Source organism: Leopardus geoffroyi, chromosome B1 (genome assembly GCF_018350155.1).
Source record: "Leopardus geoffroyi isolate Oge1 chromosome B1, O.geoffroyi_Oge1_pat1.0, whole genome shotgun sequence".
In the NCBI taxonomy this organism is placed as follows: domain Eukaryota; kingdom Metazoa; phylum Chordata; class Mammalia; order Carnivora; family Felidae; genus Leopardus; species Leopardus geoffroyi.
In genome coordinates this window covers 89809527-89825875 of record NC_059327.1, presented here as the reverse complement: position 1 = coordinate 89825875, position 16349 = coordinate 89809527, and the positions used below count along the sequence as shown (strand labels likewise).

At 35.2% G+C, this 16349-nt stretch overlaps 1 long non-coding RNA gene across 2 annotated transcripts in view; it reads right to left on the bottom strand.

Moving 5' to 3' along the window:
- The window catches only part of LOC123583006, a 60095-nt gene extending 44686 nt beyond the window's left edge, over positions 1 to 15409 (bottom strand). For both annotated transcript variants that reach the window (XR_006704695.1, XR_006704696.1), the window contains exon 1: positions 15260 to 15409. This is a non-coding gene — a long non-coding RNA (uncharacterized LOC123583006). The remainder of the gene's footprint in view (positions 1 to 15259) is intronic.
- Between the last annotated feature and the right edge of the window lie 940 nt (positions 15410 to 16349).

Sequence of the window (16349 nt, the reverse complement as noted above, 5' to 3'; positions counted from 1 at the left end):
GTTTGTTTATTTCGGAGACAGAGAGAGACAGGGCATAAGTCGGGGAGGGGCAGAAAGACAGGGAGACACAGAATCCAAAGCAGGTTGCAGGCACTGAGCTGTCAGCACAGAGCCCGATGTGGGGCTTGAACACACAAACCCTGAGATCATGACCTGAGCTGAGGTCGGTCACTCAACCGACTGAGCCACCCAGGCGCCCCTCCTGCACTATGCTTTTAAAAGGTATGTTTGCCAGGTGGTCTGTATTCTGGTGTACCTGTTATTCACTTTGAATTTAAGATCTTTTATTAAATTCCAAACGACAATCAACAGAGTGTTAATTTAAAAATAACACTTCCGTACTGGGGCTTATTTAAGAGAAACTAAAGAGTTTTTGTTTGTTTGTTTGTTTGTTTGTTTTAACCACAAATGCATAAACAACATTCAGACATCTGTCTTATGTTAAAACATTCTTTATTCATATTAGCTTTTTGCTTAAAGTTGATATATCAGTGATATACAACGTTTAGGTAAATATTTAGGTAAAATATTATAAGTACTAAAGATAGATGATTTCAGAATGTTTTGAGGGAGGCAAACCATAAGAGACTCTTAACAGAGAACAAACTGAGAGTTGATGGGGTTTGGTGAGGGGGAGAAGAAAATGGGTGATGGGAGGAGGTCACTTGTTGGGATAGACACTGGGTGTTGTACATAAGGGATGAGTCATGGGAATCTACTCCCAAAATCAAGAGCACACTGTATACACTGTATGATAGTTAACTTGACAATAAGTTATATTTAGAAAAAAGAAAACAAGAAAAAAGAATGTTTCCAGTCAATTTTTAGTGAGATTTTTTTATTTTATTTATTTTGAGAGAAAGAAACAGAAAGAGCACTAGCAAAGGAGGGTCAGAGACAGAGGGAGACACAGAATCCGAAGCAGGCTCCAAGCTCTGAGCTGTCAGCACAGAGCCTGATGCTGGGTTCTAACTCAAGAACCATGAGATCATGACCTGAGCTGAAGTCGGACACTCAACCGACTGAGTTACCCAGGCATCCCAGTGAGATTTAGATGGAATCGATATTTGGATAATTCAAAATTATGCTATCTGATTAAAACTGATATCTAGAATTCTGTTTAAACCAACAGAAGAAATATATATTCATATTAAAACAAGAATATTGAATAGTATAATTAAAACTCTATTATGGAAGCTTTGCCTAATTTTTTTCCACAGAGAAGTGCATATTTCAAAGTTTAGTCAGAGAAAATATATGCAAGAATGAATTTAATAGTAATAAGGCAGAGAAAACAAAATGCATAATTATGTATGCAAAGTATTAGATTTATTAGTGGTTTCTGGAATATGTACATGTACTTACTTTAAAGACTGATACTGAGAAGATTGGGCATGTTCTGGTTTTGTGTGGTATGAAGGTGAGGTAGGCTGTTGGTATATTGTCTTCATATCTGTTTGTTTCTCCTTCTTAGTTCCTTTTCTCCTGGTACTTTATTCTCCTTTCTTCACTCTCCCCAAAAGCCAACAAGACAATTGAGTCAGTGTTCAAGTTAAAAGAAACATATGTTCATATAATCATGTTATTTTAATGATAATGTTTTGGCTGCTTAAGCATGGCTTAAAACTTTTCATAATAACCATGTGTAATTTTGTAGTACATTTAATCTAATATTCTAAAAATAGTTTAGGGGCACCTGGTGGCTCAGTTGGTTAAGCAATCACATCTTGATTTCATCTCAGATCATGATCTCACAGCCTGAGACTGAGTCTTGCATAGGGCTCCATGATGTTCGTGGAGCCTGCTTGAGATTCTCTCTCTCTCCTTATGCCCTTCTTCCCTGCTCACTCTCTCTCTCTTAAAAAAAAAAAAAAAAGGATGCCTGGGTGGCTCAGTTGATTAAGCTTCCAACTTCGGCTCAGGTCATGATCTCATGGTTCGTGAGTTTGAGCCCCACATCAGACTCTGTGCAGACAGCTCGGAGACTGGAGCCTGCTTCCAATTCTGTGTCTCCTTCCCTCTCTGCCCCTCCCCTGCTCACATTCTGTCTTTCTCCCTAAAATAAATAAACATTTAAAAAATAAATAATAAAAATAGTTTTGCACTTAGAAAAATATTAGGTGGTATAATAGACCAAAATATTTAAATTAATTGTTTAAAACTTTGAAATAAACAAGCCATTCTTTAAGGATTTTGCATTCAGAAAGAAAGCCATGATGCTGTTTGAGACATAATTATTCACTGTAATATCATAGCATTCCATTGAATTGACATTGCTTCTCTACAATTGATGGTTTATTCTTCATTGAATAAACACATCTAGATTCCCTATTTTCTTCCTACTGCTCCTGGCTTCCTGTGACTCTTTTTTACCATTCCTTAGATTAGTTTGGCCTAGGGACTGTCCTTGGACTTCTGTTTCCACTCATATTTTTCAGCTTATCTGAAAATTACTTCAAATACTACCAAATACCACCTGGATGCTAATGATTATTTAATGTGGAATTTCTAACCTAAAACCCTCTCGAGTGTCACAATGACTACCAGGCAGCCTCATCAAAATGAAAAAAAAAAGTATCTATCTATCTATCTATCTATCTATCTATCTATCTATCATCTATCTATCTCATCTATCTATCTATCATCTATCTATCTCATCTATCTATCTATCTATCTATCTATCTATCATCTATCTATCTCATCTATCTATCATCTATCTTTATTATCTATCTCTCTATATTTTATCTATTATCTATGTACGTATATATGTATGTATGTAATGTATGTATGTATGTATCTATCAACTGTCTATTTATAATAATTTTCACACCATCATCTTTCAGTGTAGATGAAAACTCATTCCTCAAAATATTCTTACTTCCTTTTTCCTTTTCTTTTTTAAGGGAACTATACTTTTCCAAATCATCTAAATCATCATAAACTTGGCAGCTTGCTGTATTTCTCACTCTCCTTACCTCAATCTCCACCCATCACCACCTATGAGTTTATATCCTTACACCTTCCTTATCTGACCTTTCCCATATCCAGTGCTCCTATCTTAGTTCAGGCGATTACTTTGTGCTGAGCTACTATCTCAGCTTTCTGACTGTACATGCCTGTATTCCCACATCACTCATACATCTTGTACACCCATTTCAAAATGATTTCTTCTAGCATAAATGTGATTAAATCACTCCCTTGCTTGACACGGTTACATAACCTATTCTTATTCTCAATCAGGGATTAGCAAACTATGGCCTGTGGGCCAAATTCAGGTTCCACCTGCTTTTATAAGCTTTTATTAGAATACTGCCACACCCGTATACTTTTATATCACATAAGTTGCTTTAGCTCTTATAATGGCAAAGTTGAGTACCTGTAACAGAAACTATTTGGTATGCAGAGGTTATATATCTAAACCTTTACAAAAGTTTATGACCCTACTTGAAATACTAAATTCTTAACCCCAGCCATCTCTGTCATTATTTCTGAGATTTTTCATGCCCTGTGCAAAATACACACTGATATATTTCAGCATCAATATCAGGATATACACTGATATAGTTATATACATAACTCTCTATATGTAATACACACATAGGTAACTTTACAATTCAATAAATAATAAAAACTTTTGTTTAACTCTTATCATTCTTTTGCCTGAAACACACATCACACTTTTCACGCTGCAACCCCAGCCTTCCATTTCTCAATCACTTAAAAGATCACCATCTTTTAAGAATTGAATCAATTTCTCACCTTGTCTGTGATGTTAATCCCAGGGTAAACTAATCCCTCTTTGTCCTGTGCCCCCTTCGCCTCCCTATACCCTGTACACTGTTATTTATCACATATAAAGTGTTCTCCCTTTGTTTGTTCACACGAGATCTCTATCACTTTCCCTGCTCCTCTGCACAGAAGCAAAACATAGGTTTTATTCTTTGTGCTATGCCCAAAATGGAGCACGGCACCTTTCATACAGTTAGCACTCAGCAAATGTTAATGGTGTACATGCATACATGAATGAATAAATATTATGTATTCTCTGGGTGAAAATCTTTATTTTAGGGGGAAAGGTAATTGGCATCCATGTTACTGGGAAGTTGTTACTCTTAACTTCTCCATATAGGTTTTTATTTTCTCAAAGTAAAAAAACAAGTCTTAAGTAAATTTATTTTTCAGATCCCGTCCTATTCTATACTATATTCTGCTTAGCTTTGGTACCGTTCCCTTTTTTCCTTCTCAGTAGGTTATATTGATTTATTGGAATAAAACTCTACTCTTCTAATTCCTTTTTTAAAATATACTTTCTTCATTTTTGAAGTTGATTTCTATCAATTTTTTTGGACAACTTTCATCCCAAGAACCTAACTTTATTCAAGTCTAATTATAGTCCTGGCACTCTTGTTTCTCAGAGAACATATTACCAAATTTGCTGCTGAAAACAAATAAACAACAAATCTGTGGAAATTATGGAGTTGTAGAACAATGCTTTAGTTTCTCACAATTGATTTTGTTTTCACTGTACATTTCTCTGTAGGAAATATAGAAAGATGCCCTATTACATTCTCTCAGTTAATAACTTTTCTTCCCCATTTTGTTAGCTAGATATTTTTTTCTTTCATGATAAAGTAAGAAAAAGATAGCTTGAGGATGGAAGTAAAGATATTGTTTAAAACAATACAATTTTAATGGAATACTGTACAGACAAAGGGAGGAGATCATATAACTGCTCAGGTACTTTCTACTTCTATTATGTGTCTGAATTAAACAATAGGATTTTTTTCTATCCCACTCTAAGACAATCTTGGGTAAAAGCAAATTTGGTCATATCTTTTAACATATTTTAATGAACTGTATCTAGTTTTGGAAAGGAGAAAGTAACATTCAGGATATTCATCAAACTAGTCCATACTCCCATTATAAGTAGGTAGGTAGACACATGTATATTATCTCTTCAAAAATATTTTATCTCCCATCTTATATCCAGGATTCTATCTAAGGAATTAGAAACCAAATTCAAGAGAATTAGTTCATGGAGCAAGAATGCAATATATATATGGTGAAATGTGACTTTGAGGAACAGTACAGATGTCAGATTATCCTGGACTTTACATCATACCTGAACTCATGCATGTGCACACCCCCACACAGACGCACTCACACATTTTCAGCAAAGTGTTTAAGACAGGTGTGCATTTAATAGCAATTCATTTAGAAAGAAAACTAGAGAATACAAGCCTACCAATGAGGTTGATTTCTTTTTCAGTCTGTTATGCCTGTATCAAATAGTTCAGTCTGTATCAAATAGTTAATTTCTGTAGATTGCATAACAAAGAATGGAGAGTAGCTAATATGGATTGGGTTAAATAATGGTGCGCTTCTGTATGCAAAAAAACTTCACGTTAAAGTGACTATAAATTGTGACATTAAATGGATATTTATGGGGGTCCGGGTGGCTCAGTCAGTTAAGCAACTGGTTTCAGCTCAGGTCATGATCTCATCGTTCGTGGGTTCGAGTCCCACATTGGGCTCTATGATGACAACTCAGAGCCTGGAATCTGCTTCAGATTCTGTGTCTCCTTCACTCTCTTCCCCTCCCCTGCTTGCTCTCTCTCTCTCTATCTCTCTTTCTCAAAAATAAATATTAAAAAAATAAATTAAAAAATAGTCATAAGGAAATTGTAAATATTCCTGAATGCACAAAAAAACCACTGTCTGATAATAGAGAAATTTAAAAAAAAACATTCTTTTCAAAATAATTATATAGACCTTAGTTATATTTAATCCTTTAAGATCCTGAATTTCACTACACACATGCCTAAACTTATAGCTCCAGGTATGTAAACAAATCTAGCTATAATTTTTTTAGCTGTGAACTATGTTATCCATACAACTAAAGCAAAATGATCGGAGCAATGTATTCACGATTCCTGACATCATAGAAAATAATTATTTACTAATATAAAGCTTATGAGATATTCTAGGTATTAGAAATTATGGTTCATATACAGTCAAGACATATATTCATTCAAGAAAAAACATTAATCAAATAGTATTGCCTAATAGAGATTGGAGTAGAGAGGTGAATAAAAGCAAGCAAAAACATTATTATCATTGAGCTTACTATTTAATGGTAGAGATAGATACTAGACAAGACAAATAAATAAAAAATATGCTATGTTAGAAGGTAATCAATTCATGCTGTGAATTGGAGGTTAGAAAATGCTGGCATAAAGGGGTTTCACATTCAGCTAGGTTGTCAGGCAGGGCAAGACTAAAAAGTCCTGACAGAAATGAGGAGGGAACTTTGAAATATGTAGGGTGAGAATGTTCCCATAAGGAGGATAACAATACAAACTGCCCAATAAGAGAGCAGCTACAGGCACAGCAAACAGGCCAGTGTGGCTCTTGTGGGGTGGAAGGAGAAGAGAAATATATAAAAGAAAGTAAGGGGGGTATTGGGGGCAAGAAGTGGTAACAAAATTTTAAAACATTGATTCTCCTTTTGTAGACACTCCTTATCTGTTGCAGGTTCACATCACTTACAGATTTTAATCCTATCTTCTATTTCCTCTAGTATGCCTGTGTATGCGTGTGTGTGTGTGTGTGTGCGTGCGTGACAGAGAGAGAGAGAGAGAAAAAGAGAGAGAGAGAGAGAGAGAGAGATCGATCCATGGGTTTCCTTCCAACCAAGAGGGGAACCAATCAGTATATTGTCAGCTACTGCGGGTTATAAGAAATGTTCTTTTGCGAAATTCAGAGTCTGGAAGTGAAGCCACAGTCATGGCATAATTCACATACACTATTATTTACCTGCTGTCTCACCTTGTTTATGTTAGGCAGTGGCCAGCCGTGCAAATATGTATAGCTCTGATGAAGATGGAACAAAGTTCTGAATAAAGAACCTGAATACTTTATGCATCAAGATTTCACAAAATAATTTATAAAGTTAAGATGTTTTAGTGTTAAATTAATTATGAGATATTAGCAAAAATAAATCAACATTTATAATAACATGTCTACAAAAAATCAAGAGGAAAAGTTTTACAAAGTTTTTATCAACCCAGGTAATCTTACACAAGAACTAAGTTTGAAATGAGCTCGAATTCACGAACTGTGAGATATGAACTGAGCTGAAATCAAGAGTTGGATGCTTAACTGATTGAAACACCCAAGTGTCCCTTTTTAGTTATTTTTAATCAAATTTTATCACAAGTGATAGATATATTCACAATAATCATTCAATATCTAGAAAGTTTTTCTTAAAACCTACTCTTATTTCTCATATTTATGGCTATTATCTAGCAAAATGTTTTCTAATCTGAACTATTTAAATATTTGTCTTAAAACATTCTAATATATGTCATACTTGTCTCAAGCCCTAAGGGGTAGTGTGTTTTTTAGTTGAGCAATATTACAATAATTTTTACAAGCAATATACAATGCTTTCCTTGAACTGGATACAGTGGAAATAAAGTTCCACATTGGGATTTGTCCTAGTTTGTCATTGATATAAATTAATTTTCAGAGATTCTACTATCAGTAAAATGGATTTGTCTATAATGAAGTACATCTTATAATGTCACACAAATCCTTAAAATAATAGGCTTTAAATCTGTGATTCATAATTCATGCATGTGGTAATATTATAGATAAGCACAGTGGCTATAATAGTGTTTAATAAAGACATCATGCCAAGCTAGCCAATAACCTATGACATAATTACCTACCAACTATTTGACATGTTATAAGTCTTGCTAAGTACTTAAATAAAGGAAAAATAAGTTTACCAAATGAAGAAAATATATATATTTGGATCAGGTAAAGACAAATTAATTTAAGATTCTAATTTAATCCAATGGTACATACACATCAAAAATTGTATTGCATCTTTCTGAGAATGTATTATATTGTGTTGTGATTTTTATACAAAATTCCATATTGTCATCTGTAAAAAATCGGAAATGTTTTGCATTATATTTTTGGCTAGGGATGTGGTCTTTGATGATATATATTTAAGATCCCTATGGTAAAGTCCCTGTGGCATTTCCCTGAATGCTGTTCCCTTGACTCGTCAGTCAAGTTCATCCATTAAAACAGCTTATTTCCTCTTTGCTTCACAACAACAAAAAAGACTTTTTTTTTAAAAGGTTAATTTTATAATGTCATGGAAAGATATTTAGAAAATATATTATTAGAAATATCAATAGAGCTGCTTAGAGATTAATGATCTTGTCACTGCAACAGCCTACAATGTTTTAATTAATTTTTCAGTGCTCTAAAAAGACATTATGGAGATATTTTCTTTGCAGTATGTCTACTGTTTAGATAGTTATTAGATTGCTTTAGAACATTATTTGTTAATGATAAAAGAAGAGAAGCATTTTGATGAGATATGTTGAAGCTTATTTTGAAAGACAAGTGGAAAGAAGGTAATACTTTCATTTTCTTTTCATATTTATTCCTTTAAAATGTTGTAAATTAATTAAAACAAAACAAAACAAGATTATTTTTATGAAATTAAGTGTCCTTTGTTACAGTCCTAATGAGGTTAAAGAATAAGAAATTTATTCACTTCTTGGGGTGCCTGGGTGGCTCTGTTGGTTGAGAGGCCGCTCTTGATTTCAGTTCAGGTCATGATGTCCTAGTTCGTGGATTTGAGCCCTACATCAGGCTTTGCACTGTCAGCATAGAGCCTGCTTGGGATTCTCTTTCTCCCTCTATCTCTGACCTCTCCCATTAGTGTTCTCTCTCTTACTCTCTCTTTCTTTCAAAATTAAATGAATAAACTTAAAAAAAATTAGAAAATAAAGAAAAATTTCCCTTCTTTCCATGAAAAATATTGTGCACATATTATATGCCACGCAATGCTAGACTGACAGAGAATTTCATAGATAGATAGATAGATAGATAGATAGATAAATGATAGATCAATCTGTCAAGCTAGTCTCTCCATATATTATCACATATGCCTAGTAAAACAGAATTTGGACTACATCACACATTCAATCATCAAACAAATTATCTTGAACACCTGTTTATTTTTAATGACTTACAATAACTACAATTAACATAATACTTTATAGATTTTTCTTGGTGCGTGTCTGTGAATATGTGTACTTGGTATTTTTGTTTAACTTTGTAAAATGAAATAATATGAGATGTTTTCTGTGATTGGCTTTCAAGGGGCTTCTAGTTTATTCACCAAGGAGTTTAATTCTATCCAGTAAAAACCATATGCAAAGCCTCTAGGCACTTTTCTGTCAATTGATGAAAATATAGCTTGTTTTATGTGTATTTCTGTTTAGCAGCACCATATTTAATATATATATTGTTGGGGCGCCTGGGTGGCTCAGCCCGCTAAGCATCCGACTTCGGCTCAGGTCATGATCTTGCGGTCCGTGAATTCGGGCCCGGCATCGGGCTCTGTGCTGACAGCTCAGAGCCCGGAGCCTGTTTCAGATTCTGTGTCTCCCTCTCTCTCTGACCCTCCCTGTTCATGCTCTGTCTCTCTCTGTCTCAAAAATAAATAAACATTAAAAATTTTAAATATATATATATATATATATATATATATATATATAGTTGATTCATTTACACAAAACTTATGGTCAACAGTATCATAACTTACACCTGAAAACTAACATTATTTAACACACAAACTTTCTCTATAAGGCACCTCAAAGTCTTCTAACATATAAGTACACTATAAAAGAAATTCTGCACTATGTTTCGAAACCACTTAAAACAGGAAAAAATCACTGGGGTGCCTGGATGGCTGGGTGGTTAAGCGTCCAACTCTCAATTACATCTCAGGTCATGATCTCAAGGTGTTGTGAGTTGGAGCCCCATGTCGGGCTCTGCTTGGGCAGTGCAGAGCCTGCTTGGGATTCTCTCTCTCTCCCTCTCTCTCTCTACCCCTCCCCCATTCATGCTGTCTGTCTCTCTCAAAATAAATTAATAAACTAAAAATATTTTCTTTAAAAAGGGAACATCGCCAACAAGAAACAAAAAATGTGAAAGAATGTGCACACTTATTTATAGCATAAAAGCTGAGACAAAAAGTCATAGCACAGCACTGTTGACTTTAGCTAGGAAGTATGTCAGGTGACTCAAATTTTCCACCTCTCTGCACATGTCCCAGGGTGACTATGATAACATCTAGGGAAGTGATTTTGGGGTTACAAAGAAATTTTAGTGAATAAGTGAAATTCTAAATATGGAATCTTCAAATAACAAGGCTTGACGGTACTATGCTAGGACATCTTAAATGCTATAGAATTTAAAAAAAAATAGGAGCGTGTCTCTGTGGCTCAGTAGGTTAAATGTCTAACTCTTGGTTTCAGCTCAGGTCATGATGTTGTGGTTCATGAATTCAAGCACTGTCTCAGGTTCTGCATTGGCGGCATGGAGCCTGCTTGGGAGTCTCTCTTCCTCCCCTGCTTGTGCTCTTTTTCTCTGTCTCAAAATGGAAACAAAACAAAAATTACAAAAAAAGCAAACTAGGATATTCAGCCATAAAAAAGAATGGAATCTTACCATCACCAACAACATGGGTGGACCTAGATGTTATTATGCCAAGTGCAGTATCAGACAGAGAAATACAAGTGCCATATGATCTTACTTCTATGTGGAATCTAAAACAAATAAACAAATGAAATAGAAACTGACTTCTAGATACAGAAAAATTATTGGTTGCTTACCAGAAGGGGGAGGGGTTGGGAGTGGGCAAGATAGGCAGAGAGGATTAAGAGGTACAGACTTCCAGTTATAAAATTAATAAATCACAGGGATATAATGTACAGCACAGGTAATAGAGTCAATAATACTGTAAGAGTTTTGTATGCTAAGAGATGACAATTTGACTTATTGTGGGGATAATTTCACGGCGTACACAAATATGAAATCACTACCATGTACGCCTGAAAGTGATAGTATATAGTATGTCAATTATTCTTCAATCAAAAAGAAAATTAAAAAGCGGAATAAAATAAAATAATAAAATAAAATAAAATAAAATAAAATAAAATAAAATAAAGTAAAATGAAGAGCTCTGAGAATAGGAGTGGTTATAATCTTAAAAGAGTTACTCAGGGCATTTCTAAGAAGAGTATCCCTGAGAAAATGATATGTCCATAAGAATCTGGAGCAGGTGAGAAGGGTGGCCATTTGGTAATCTGGAATGGAGCACCCCAAGCAAAAGGAAGAGCCACAGCTGAAGTGTGAAGCTAGGAGTGCACCTGAAGCATTAGCTGAAGAATCAGAAGGTAACAATGGTAGGAGGATTGGTTGAGGAAGAGGACAGTGGCAGAGGAGGTCAGGGAAGTAATGAAGGAACAGTTCCTGTCCGTCTTTGGGGCAATAAGATGAGAAGTTGTCGCAGGACTGACTTATATTTGAAATCAACCTCACTAGTTGCTGATTTAAGAAGAGACCAATAGAAAGAGAAGAGGGGAATGGTGGCCAAAGGAAAAAGCCAAGATAACCTCTTGGTGTGTGGAAATTAGAGTCCAGAGATGACCAGGTTCAAACCCTAATAATAGCAGCGGAAGCGGTGAGGGCTAGTAACACTCTAGATATATTTTTAAAGTACCGGATGTGGAGCATAAGGGAAAAACTGAGGGGAATGAAGTGTCTAAATATTTTTAGCTCAAGCAACTACAAGAACAATCAGAAGTATAACTACCCTTGAATACTGATATGAAAAGAATGCAGGAAGAGTAGATACTGGGGGGGGGGCAGTGCATTAGTATTAACATGCTAAATTTGAGATGACTGTAAGATATAGGGATATCACAAAGGTAATTACATAGATAGGTCTGAAATTGAGGAAAAACCATAGATATAAGGAAGAAACAAGAATGTGGAGTTGGCCGCAAATAAATAGTATTCAAAGCCAATACACAGGTAAGTGGACCATGGACAGAGCCCTGTGTTGCACCTAAGTTAAGATGGTAGGGGAGGAGTGGAAGCCCCCAAAGTTGACCAAAGGAGCTACCAGTGAGACAGAAAATAAATTAGGAGAGGGGAGCATCTTGATATGCAGGGAAAGTAGTGCATCAAGGTTGAGTGTGTGGAACTGTTTCATATGCTAATAAATCAATTAAATTGGGAAGGGAAAATTTATATGAGGTTTGGTAATGTAAAAATCATTAGGGATGTTTATTTAGAACTCTAGGAAGACAATCTTGGTCAGATTATATTTAAGAGAGAAAAAATCATGAGAATTTGGAGATGGTTAGCATAGACGATTATTTCCCAGGGTTTGCAACAAATGGAAACCTCTGTGGCAGCTGGTGGTTCAAAATAATAATTTTTTAGAGATGGGATAATAACATTTTGTTTTCATGATGATGGGAACTGCACCTAGACAATAATTGCTGATATAAGAGAGAACCAAAAAGCATTTTCTCAGCCATATACTGAAGGACAAAGGATAAAAGGAGAGAAAGTTAATGTGAAAGGCAGAAATTAGTGTATTCAGATGGAATTAAGGATAGTTCATGATAACATGCAAGAGTATAGTGAATCCAGATGCTGATATGCAGGGAAATATGGCAGTGGGAGTGTGTAGATTTTTTCTTGTTGCCTCTATGTTGATAGTAAAGGATGAACTGTGGTTACCATGAATGTGAGTGGATGTAAACATGCAAGAGGTTTGAGGATAAAGAAGCAGTTATGAAAGAGCCCCATAGGTGAAGGGCAGCGGGGGAGTGATTGATCAAACAAATTAAAAGTTGTATCTTTTCCTGGTATCTTTATGGGCTCTTCTGAACATTGTCATTCTGAATCAAATTGCTACCAGTCCACATGGTGATATGTAGTTTTTTTTTTGCCCCAGTAATTTTTAATTAAGCATTTGCATGTGTGAAATGGGTGAATAGACATGCTTAATGGGGGTCGTAGTTTGCCAATAAGTAAGTAAGACAAAGTGCGGATAATAACAAGGGCCAGTATTGTGTTTATTTATCACGAGAATTCCAAGATTGTGTGGCGATTTTCTCCAAGACATAATTTATTCAAATGTGCCAAACAAACCAACAAAAATCCCTTTCTACATAACAGGGAGTTTTGCCCACATCATTGCAAGGTTCAGTGATGCAATAGCCTTCCAAATGATGGGCTACCACTGGGGCGTGACAGTGCCCCTCATTGATGCTAATTTACCTTGCACTCTGCTAGTGGACTAATCTTTACAATGCACTGGTCTACAAATGATATGTTTTGCAATTTAAAAAAAAAGTGTGCCTTTTAAGCGAAAAAACAAACAACAACAAATTTTGCTTGTAATCCCATGACCAGAGCAAAGCTTTTTACATCCTTGTTGCATGCTATTTTCCAGGTAATTTTGTGGAAATATACACATTCCAATGGCAGAAGTTAATACCACTTATGTAGTGATATAATGACAAATAATAGTTTAACAGAATTATTTAAAAAAATGTTGATCTCATCTGGTCTGCTTTCACAATTCTAATCCTTTGATGATTCTCTCTTAAAATAATTTTATTTTTTTGCATCAAAGCCCTTCACTAAATTCTACTCTATCTTCACTTGCATCTCACATGACTCAGATAAGCTGCTGGTGACAAATCATTTCTTTCTCTGGTCTTTGACCCTCCCCCAAGGTTGAAATTCATATATTCTGATTGCCCTTATCTCCTTTTTGATTTTCATTTGGATATCTAATAGGAAATTCAAACATAATGTCTCCAAATGCCTTGTTTCAATGGTACCATACCTGACCCCCACTTACTCCTCTGTCTTTTGTATCACAGTACATCACACCATTATTCACACAGGTGCTCATTCCTGAACACAAGAATCTTTGACTTTCCTCTTTCTGTCACTCTACTCCATCATCAAATACTGTCAGTTCTACCTTCAAAATCAAGCCTCAGATGCACAACTTCTCATTTCAAGGTGTCCAATGCAACTCCTTCTCTGGAGTGTTCCTTTTAATGTACGAAACTCTCCTACAACTTCTCACAGAAGACAACATAAGGTTTAAAATCCCGCAATGCCCTGTATGCATAACATGGGAACTTTGCTCTTGAATTTTTCTTCACCAGAGAAACTCTTCCTTCCAAACGTCTCACCATCCCACATCGGTATTTTTCAAATGATGCTTTCTTAGAGAAAGGCAGGAATTATCTAAAAGGGACTATGTTTGAGGAAAATGGTATCCAATGTGGCATTTGAAAATCTCTAGGGATATTCTGGTGTCCCCTGGGGATGGCGAACCAGTGGCATTTAATGTAGGTGGCCCAGGACTGTTAAACAGCCTGCATTATGTACAAATGTATCTTTGTCATCCACATATTTAAATCATCTGATGTATATATTTAAATAAGGTAAAAACTTACTTATAATTATCTCAACCTTAGAACTAAACTTTTTTACATAAACACAAAGTTGTTTTGGAAGCTTTTCTTATTCATGGAATTTTCCAATAATGTGACAACTGTATAAACAGAAAAAAGTATACTTTTTGAAAAACAATAAAGAATTATTAAATATATCCAAAAAATCATATTATCAGTGGTGATGCCATGCTTTTTGAGCTGGTCTCAGGCTTCTTGATTTTTTTCTTCTACCAAAAGATAGGCCAAGAATCTGATTATGGAAGCACATATTATTTTTAACCTAAAATCACTTTATATTTCATTTTATAACACAGGTAAAGCATTATATTATTTTTGTAGCTGTCTTTGAATTTCTGTTACAGTTCTCTGGCTATCCTCGTCCAATATAAGTCACTCAGGCATATGTGGGAGCATCTGATAGGATTGAGAGCAAATGATTTAACATTCAACTTGTTAAAGCTCGTGTATTTCTATTTACTGTTTTTTTGCCATCAGATACATCTCATCTCCTTACTATTTTGTAAAGTGAAAATGATAACAACACATTGCTGCCTTTTTGAATATCTTCTGTCAGTCACTTTATGTTCATCATTCCTAATCATCCCAACACCATAAAGTACTAAAGGTACTGAAGAAGAAAGAGATGCCTTATGGAATGAATGATCTCAGGGTGAGGAATCGCAAGACATGACTTGATTTCTTGTCTTATCCCCCTTTTTAGACATGGATGCTGTAGTTATATGCTCTATAGCATATTCCATAATGCGTTATGCATGGATATTCTAAAAAACATTATTCAAGGTTTCACATCAGAAAAAATAGGGGCATAAGTTATATTGATACTCAAACTGAAACGACAGCTCCACACTATGGCAAGTGGAGGCTGGTACCTGTTCCAATTCTTGGAAGTTTCTGGTCTTCTATCTTTCCTGGCATGTCCTTGAGTCCCTTTACCTCAGTCTTTCTTACCCTGGCCTCAGTAGATAATAAGCAATGTGGCACATGCTTCCTGCAATAGGTGCCCCCAGGGCCACCTGGGTGGCTCAACCGGTTAAGTGTCTGACTCTTGATTTTGACTCATGTCATGATCTCACAATTTGTGATTGTGAGTTCAAACCCTTGATCTGGCTCTGCACTGACAGCATGGAGCCTGCTGGGGATTCTCTCCCCTGCTCTTTCCCTGACCCCCCACCCCCCACCTCATGTTCTCTCTCTCTCTCTCTCTCTCTTTCTCTCAAAACACAAACTAACAAAACAACTTAATAGGTACCCACAACATCTTTAACATTTTCAACTGTAATGAACCTTAGTCAAGAAAGAATTTTCAGTTACTGAGGTGCCTGGGTGGCTCAGTCAGTTAAGCATCTGACTCTTGATTTCATCTCAGTAATGATCTCATGGGTTTGTGGGGTCTAGCCCTGTGTCTGGTTCCGTGTTGATAGTGCTGAGCCTGCTTGAGATTCTCTCTCCCTCTCTCTCTGCACCACCCCCTCTCAAAATAAATAAACTTTAAAAAAAGAAAGAAAACTCAGTTAAATAATATATTGCTTAATGAATGTAAAATCATTCAATCTGAATATAAAATTTAAATAATTCAGTAAATTAGGTAATTTTTGGAATTAAGAAGCCAATTTGTTAAAATGTTTCATCCATTCTATTTAAAGAAATGTTATAATTTCAACTATAACTATGTGACATACTGTCAAGATAATGGTTAATTTCCTTAAAGATAAAATTGTCAACTCATTACAGCTGAATTTGGAATATGATTTTCAAAACTGATTCAAAACTTAATTATCATTAGCTATTTTTTAGCTGATGTATTTTAAATTGTTAGGAATATTATTTTTAAAAATCAGACTTTATATGTAAAATATAAATTTAAGATTATTTTCAAAAATAGCAATGGAAAGAAACTAATTTATGTATTAGTTAGGCAAATGCTAATGTTTAAAGGCATACAGCTGCATTTCTTCTGGT